Source organism: Salmo salar, chromosome ssa25 (assembly GCF_905237065.1).
Source record: "Salmo salar chromosome ssa25, Ssal_v3.1, whole genome shotgun sequence".
In the NCBI taxonomy this organism is placed as follows: Eukaryota; Metazoa; Chordata; class Actinopteri; order Salmoniformes; family Salmonidae; genus Salmo; species Salmo salar.
The window spans coordinates 14,736,174-14,743,118 of record NC_059466.1 but is presented as its reverse complement, the minus strand read 5'-3'; the positions used below and the strand labels follow the sequence as shown (position 1 = coordinate 14,743,118).

The 6,945-nt window shown below is 40.8% G+C and overlaps 1 long non-coding RNA gene across 1 annotated transcript; it reads right to left on the bottom strand.

Moving 5' to 3' along the window:
- Positions 1–377: 377 nt before the first annotated feature.
- LOC123730535 (uncharacterized) lies at positions 378–3,478 on the bottom strand. The gene is made up of 2 exons (XR_006761999.1): positions 3,412–3,478; positions 378–1,796 (listed from the first exon to the last, which is right to left on the bottom strand). It is a non-coding gene; the product is annotated as an uncharacterized lncRNA (long non-coding RNA).
- Positions 3,479–6,945: the final 3,467 nt, after the last annotated feature.

The window sequence follows — 6,945 nt, the reverse complement described above, 5'->3', positions numbered from 1 at the left end:
ACAAGGGCTCAGCATATGTGGGAACTCCTTCAAGACCGTTGGAAAAGCATTCCAGGTGAAGCTGTTTGAGAGAATGCCAAGAGTGTGCAAACCTGTCATCAAGGCAAAGGATGGCTACTTTGAAGAATCTCAAATATAAAATATGTTTTGATTTGTTTAACACTTTATGGTTACTACAGTACATGATTCCATATGTGTAATTTCATGGTTTTGATGTCTTCACTATTTTTCTACTATGTATGAAATAGGAAAAATAAGGAAAAACCCTTGAATGAGTAGGTGTGTCCAAACTTTTGACTGGTTCTGTACATTTTGTATACTTTATATTCCATTAAACATTGTTTATTATGTATATATATTTTTTACCTCTTTAAATATGTTTTGCCACCAGACTTTATTGCTTTGTTAAGGTGTCTTAATACCAGTGCTGTTTGGAACCCAAGCTGCTTTTGAGATTGGAGGGCTGGCTTCTGAAGTTACACAGTGGTGAAATCAAAACTGACTGGCTGAAGAAACCAAACCCAGAAGTTATCGGTCAGAGCCCAAAGAGCACAGCAGGCATGGCACTCATAAAGGCATTTAGACAACTGCCGTTACACCCCATCTAACAATCCTGGACTAGTCACTGCAATGCAATGCAATGACAGATGCACCATTAGACCACTAAGGAGTACAGAACTCCTCATTCATTACCACGCCATCTGTTCACCTCATTTATTACACACTTAGCCTCTTGTCATTCTGTGTCTTCAAGTCTCAATATGAGGAAGTGGGAGTGTAGTGTGGTTCAAAGGGATTTAAATGCATTCTTATTGATGACATCCATTTTAAGTTTGATTCTTTGGTGTAGCTCTAATAAATGGTCACATGATCGCATCATAATGATTTCTCACAGGATTTTGTTACATCTGAGTTTGGGGAGATATTTGGGCTACTTGCATATCAGGTGGTTCTTTTGGCTCATAAAAACATCACTTGGACAGATTTATAATCCTTATGTTTGCATATGCATCTTAATTCAGTCTGACATCTCCAACAGGCGAGATAAAGTGTCACCTGAGACAAATTCACCATGAAACTCCAGAGAGCACAGACTCACATACCATTGTAACCCCGCTGCACAGTTCTCCCTGCATCACTTCAGATCAATCGATTTCTGAGATAATACAAAATATGTAAACAAAAACATTCAACTCTGAAGCTTGTTATCAAGGTTATACATGTTAGGAAATGCGGTTGGAAAAACACAAACATCAGTCACAGCTATTAAAAATTGAGCCGCAGAGCGCTTACTGCTTTTCGTTGAAAGTGTGTGAACGTCTGGTGAGTGAGTGTGTGTGACACTAAAAGCCCCGGTGAAAAGTCTACGGCCAGAGAGGCACCAGTAGCTGTGTGAAGCGTGGTGTTAAATCACACTGTGAAAGGGAGAGCTCCTGATCTACTCCTGTTGTGACAGTGGCACAGCCCTTTGTGGAGAAACCCCTGGCAGTAAATCTGCTCTGCTCCCCCTCACAAAGGACTGCCTCCCCTTTATGACTCCTGGGAGGGTGGTGTGCCTCTGAATAAACAATGAGGGGAGTGGGACCTTGCTGCATTCTTTCTCAGGCAGGTCCAGCAGATGACGCAGGGAATTCTGGGGGACTCCCCTTTGTTGTCTCTTCAAACCGCAGGATTGTGTTTCCCTCGATACAAAGCCATGCATTTCTCCATGTGTCTCTCAGGTTGTTCTGGCATAGCATCGTAAGGCTCATCGCAGGTAATAAGGTCAATTTGTAATATCCAAAGAAGTGCTCATTCTAAATGAGAATACATATATAATACATTTAGAACATAATTATATTCTGTGCACTGCAATGACATATTCACCATTTAAACACACAAAATGAATGCACTGTGTGAATAAATAATACATTTTCAAAGTGTCAATTGGCTAAACACAAAAATCCAATCAATATTGACACTGTCTGCTGTATAATATGCACTCAAGCACATCACTTAATCTTCAGAAGGTAACCTAAATAATAGGGTTGTTTCAAAGTGAAGACTTCCTTCCAGTTGTTATTCCAGCTGCAGCTTGCCCATTTGAAGCTATTGTTGTTAAAAAAAAAAAGACCCTCTCATCTGAAAAAAGGCAACATGACTTATTCAAAGGAAACAGCCCGGGCATGGATGGTTCTAACATTAACTTCAGGCTCTTCCTGCACCTAGCAGAGGAAGTCAGAAGTCCCAGAGAGCTACCCTGGCCAGAGTCTGACCAGGAATGGTCTTACAAAGCTAAAACCAGTTGAGGGAATCGTATCCATGTTCAAAGGACGCTTGAAACATGTGAGGTACATTGAGGAAAATCCATATACTAATGGTGTATTCATGCATTTTTCTTGACCAATGTTTATATCAATCGTATGAATTGCATTATCACACGGCAGTTGGTGCTTGACTAATCAGCACAGCAATATAAACATTTTCAGAATTTTGTGTGCTGAGACAAAGGGAAACATAAGTCACCAGTTGTGTATCGATATCATAACCATAAAATCAACCATGTATAAGCATCGGGTCCAATTGACTAAAGGATGACCAAGGATGAGTTGCCATGGTGATTAATGCTGCAACCATAGAATTAGGAATTAGAATACTTAGCAATTTAACAGGATCTCTATAGCTGCAACACTCGCAGCAAGACATAGGCTCAGCGAATCACACGGCAGCCAAAGCCCTTTTACTGAACTCGAAAGCTGCCTGCGTTCATTGAGTGATCTCACATAGATTACTCAACCTTAAATGTTTGACATTGTTTTATGGTCATTGTCTTATAGTCATTGTCTTATAGTCATTGTCTCATACAGTATGATTCAGGTTATGGTAGATTTGAACTCCACAGTAGGAGAGAGAAGCCTTTTAGCACCAGGCAGGCTCAGTTGATTTATGATCCTGTGCACCACTGCTCCCTCAGCACTGAGTGAGTGAGTATTCAGAGCAGCAGGAGGACCCAGCTAACACAGTGGGGTTGCACACAGTTGATTTGCCTCACAATGCACCACAATGAAAGTCATATCCTCCACTTTCTTCTATAATCTTGTTAGGTGCAGGAACAGTCCTTGGCCACTGAAGTGTTGCAAACTCAACTAAGTATAGTGTGTGTGTGTGTGTGTGTGTGTGTGTGTGTGTGTGTGTGTGTGTGTGTGTGTGTGTGTGTGTGTGTGTGTGTGTGTGTGTGTGTGTGTGTGTGTGTGTGTGTGTGTGTTTTCTCTGTTGAAAGTTTAAACAGAAACAGATTTCTATTCACTGAAATGGGCCTGACCACCAGGAAAAATCATTTGAATCTCCCTCCTTTGTCTGTATTGTCCAACTTCAGAATAATATAAAGGATAAATAAACAACATGAAAACATACTAATAAAAGTAACCTTACCCATTAGGCATTGTGGTCTTCCCCTCCCCTCTCCCACTGCGAATCTCTGCCTGATGAGAGCAATGGCTGCTTTTGTAAAGAACGTTGGAAGTGTAAACAGGCACTATTGGTCACCCTGGATACCTGGAATTCCGAACAGGGAACGGGGTGGACAACCAAATTTGGATCAAGGGTCATGTTTGCCAGGGCCCGAGTCACAGGGGTTATCAACAATAGAAATACATCACTACAATTAAATATTGCACAACATATATTAGGAAGTCTGGAAGTCAGACATTTTTCCAGTTTAAAGGACATGTTCATGGACCATAATGTATTTTGTTGATTTTCAGCGATCCTCTGATCTGTTCACGTCCAACCTCTGATCAGCTTTATTAGATCGCTGATGAAGAATGTTGATCTGTTGATTGGCGACCTAATTAATTGTGTGTCACAATTCTGAGTTGATGACTGATTTTCCTTTTTAAAACCTCTCAGCATGTAACTGCCTCAGTGAGCGGCTGGACAGATATGGTTCCCATCCCCCTCACTTCTGCTGAGCCTGTTGGTTGTATGAGATGAATACCATCATTTGAAACCACTCAACTGTGCAAAATGAACATCAGTGAGACCTACATCGTAGTCCCATAAGGGCTGTATCTACTATGTATTTCTAGATTAAACCTACACACTAGCTTCAATCCAGCTCTTTAGTCGTCAAACTTCCTCATAAAAACACATGAAAAAAATATGTTTTTTGACATAACTATAGACTTTTCATTGGAATGCTTGTGTGTTGCCAGAGCGACCACTAATTCATTATCTTTATCTACTCCTAAACCATTAGTGTTGTTCCCACTGCAGTGTTGGGAAATCAACTATGAAAATGTAGTTTACCAAGCTACCAATTACTTCACACTGGAAGAAGTTAAGCTACACCAAAGCTGCTCTTAAGAAATCTTTGACCCGTGCGTCAATTTAATTAACATAATTAAACAATTCCCATCAAAATCCATCAGTTTAACCTAGAGATACAGTACATGACCAAAAGTATGTGGACACCTGCTCGTCAAACATCTCATTCCAAAATCATGGGCATTAATATGGAGTTGGTCCCCCCCTTTGATGCTATAACAACCTCCACTCTTCTGGGAAGGTTTTCCACTAGATGTTGGAACATTGCTGCGGGGATTTGCTTCCATTCAGCCACAAGAGCATTAGTGAGGTCGAGCACTGATGTTGGACGATTAGAACGGGATTGCAGTCGGCGGTCCAATTAATCCTAAAGGTGTTCGATGGAGTTGAGGTCAGGGCTCTGTGCAGGCCAGTCAAGTTCTTCCACAATGATCTCGACAAACCATTTCTGTATGGACCTTGCTTTGTGCATGGGGGCATTGTCATGCTGAAAAAGGAAAGGGCCTTCCCAAACTTTTGCCACAAAGTTGGAAGCACAGAATCGTCTAGAATGTCATTGTATGCTGTAGCATTAGATTTCCCTTCACTGGAACTAAGGGGCCTAGTCCGAACCATGAAAGACAGCCCCAGACCATTATTCCTCCTCCACCAATCTTTACAGTTGGCACTATGCATTGGGGAAGGTAGCATTCTCCTTGCATCCAGTCCAATGGCTTCAAGCTTTACATCACTCCAGCTGACGCTTGGCATTGTGCATGGTGATCTAAGGCTTATGTGCTCCTGCTCGGCCATGGAAATCCATTTCATGAAGCTTCCGATAAACAGTTATTGTGCTGGCGTTGCTTCCAGAGGCAGTTTGGAACTCGGTAGTAAGTGTTGCAAATGAGGACAGACGATTTTTACGTGCTATGCTCTTCAGCACTCGGCAGTCCCGTTCTGTGAGCTTGTGCGGCCTACCACTTCGTGGCTGAGCTGTTGTTGCTCCTAGACGTTTCCACTTCACAATAACAGCACTTACAGTTGACAGGGGCAGCTCTAGCGAGGCAAAAATTTGACGAACTGACTTGTTGGAAAGGTGGCAACCTATGACGGGCCATTCTACTGCCAGTATTTGTCTCTGGAGATTGCATGGCTGTGTGCTCAATTTTATACACCTGTCAGCAACGGGTGTGGTTGAAATAGCCGAATCCACAAATTTGAAGGGTTGTCCACATATTTCTTTTTTTTTGCATGGGCATCTGCCTATGTCGGCATTCATCTGCAGTGAAAAGTGGCAGAGCTAACAACGCTGTTTGTCAGACCAGGAGAACATGAGACATCCCAAAAACCGGTCTTCTCATGAAAACATCTGTAGTGTCTGAACGGTTTGGCCTACTAACTAATAAAAGACCACTCTATGAAAGATGATACTCTCACGAACACTTTTGCTCTAAGACCCCCACAATTGTCACGGGACTCGTCTGAAGGTAACCCATACAAATGAATGGGAAGTACGGTGGTATTTTTGTGCCAACAAAAAAAAGCGTTAAATATGTGTCCAAAATGTTTTTAAAAATCCTGAGCTTTCTTATATTTCCTAGATATAGGACAGACACTTGAGAACCTTATTTCTTACGATTTATTTTTGGACTGTCTTTTTTGCCATTTATGAATGCGTTATTCAATGAGTTTCTATGGGTCAAATTAAATATTTTTATCAAATAATGTTTATTTTTTTATATACAAACAGGGGTCCTAAAATTCTAAATCAAATAGCTTAATGATACATGCATGGTATGACCATCTTAAAACAATTCTATATTTTAGCTTAGTAGAACTTCCCCCAGGCTTTGACTTTTAGAGGTTAAGAAAAAATATAGTTTACTTAACTAAAGCTACCTTGAAAAAGTAGTTCACTACATCCAAACTACTTCGTGAAAAATGATCATATCTAAATCTGAAATGTCTTAGAATACAAATTGCAAGAATAGGTCACTCTGTTGTCCGATTTTAACAAAATGTGTAATTTATTCTATTAAACACAAAAACTATGCTTCAAGTGTGAACTAGGCAGAATTTAGCAACTTTTTGCCTACTTCATCCATATTTTATTTTAGCAAAAAAGCTAGTGTGTTGTTCCAGTAGTTAGCTACACCGCTAATTAACTACTGAAAACACTACCAAGATTTGAATTTTGTTCAACTACAACCAAGCTACTGTAAAATGTAGTTACATTACTAGTAACCACGTGTAGTTCACTAATCCCCAACACTGTCCCACTGGCAGCCAATAGTTTTGAGAAGAAGTTCTGAGCTTTCTCTGCCAGGAATAGCTCATTAACGGCCATTCTGATAGATGGAGCCTGAAGTCTATCTTTGTTCCAGCATGGGAATTTGGCTTCAGGTCAAATGAAGCATTACAGCGAAGACCCAAAGAAAGAGCACATCAATCTGAGAAATTGCCAGTAGCTCTGATTTCAGTCCAGTATACATAAACACATCATATTCTCAGGCCTTATGTTGGCAACAGCATGATGTGGTCATAAGCAATGCCATGGCAGCCATGGCAGGGCAGAGACCCTGCCAGATTGAACACTGGCCCACCCATAATTTGATTTGTTTTGCATTGTCTCCTGGCTAATCAGAAATGTTGAAAAATGCA